Below are 1,129 nucleotides of genomic sequence, written 5' to 3'. Positions count from 1 at the left end.
TTTCACCATTTGTCCTAGGGGTCTATCTGTCCGTTTTTTGTTTTTCTTTCACTTTTAAAAAAAAAAATTTTTCTTAATAATTATTTTTTATTTTAATTATTTTATTTTACCTTACTTTATTTTCTTTTCTTTTATCCTTTTTCTTTCTTTCTTTCTTTCTCCTTTTTCTCGCTTTAATTCTGAGCCATGTGGATGAAAGGCTCTTGGTGCTGCAGCCAGGAGTCAGAGCTGTGCCTCTGAGGTGGGAGAGCCAACTTCAGGACACTGGTCCACAAGAGACCTCCCAGCTCCAAGTAATATCGAACTGCGAAAATCTCCCAGAGATCTCCAGCTCAACACCAACACCCAGCTTCACTCAACGACCAGCAATATTGAAATTGTATCAAGTATCTTTTCCAACCACAATGCTATGAGACTAGATATCAATAACAGGAAAAGATCTGTAAAAAAATAGAAACACATGGAGGCTAAACAATACACTACTTAATAATGAAGTGATCACTGAAGAAATCAGAGGAAATCAAAAAATACCTAGAAATAAATGACAGTGGAGACACGATGACCCCAAACCTATGGAATGCCACAAAAGTAGTTCTAAGAGGGAAGTTTATAGCAATACAATCCTACCCTAAGAAACAGGAAACATCTCGAATTAACAACCTAAACTTGCACCTAAAGCAATTAGAGAAAGAAGAACAAAGAAACCCCAAAGTTAGCAGAAGGAAAGAAATCATAAAGATCAGATCAGAAATAAATGAAAAAGAAATGAAGGAAACAATAGCTAAGATCAATAAAACTAAAAGCTGGTTCTGTAAGAAGATAAACAAAATTGATAAAGCATTAGCCAGATTCATCAAGAAAAAAAGGGAGAAGACTCAAATCAATAGAATTAGAAATGAAAAAGGAGAAGTAACAACTGACACTGCAGAAATACAAAGGATCATGAGAGATTACTACAAGCAACTCTATAAGAATAAAATCGACAACCTGGAAGAAATGGACAAATTCTTAGAAATGCACAACCTGCCAAGACTGAATCAGGAAGAAATAGAAAATATGAACAGACCAATCACAAGCACTGAAATTGAAACTGTGATTAAAAATCTTCCAACAAACAAAAGCCCAGGAC

The sequence above is a fragment of the Neophocaena asiaeorientalis genome, unplaced genomic scaffold (assembly GCF_003031525.2).
Source record: "Neophocaena asiaeorientalis asiaeorientalis breed wild unplaced genomic scaffold, Neophocaena_asiaeorientalis_V1.1 scaffold118, whole genome shotgun sequence".
Classification (NCBI taxonomy): Eukaryota; Metazoa; Chordata; class Mammalia; order Artiodactyla; family Phocoenidae; genus Neophocaena; species Neophocaena asiaeorientalis.
The sequence above is the reverse complement of the archived record's forward strand: the minus strand, read 5'-3'. Positions refer to the sequence as shown.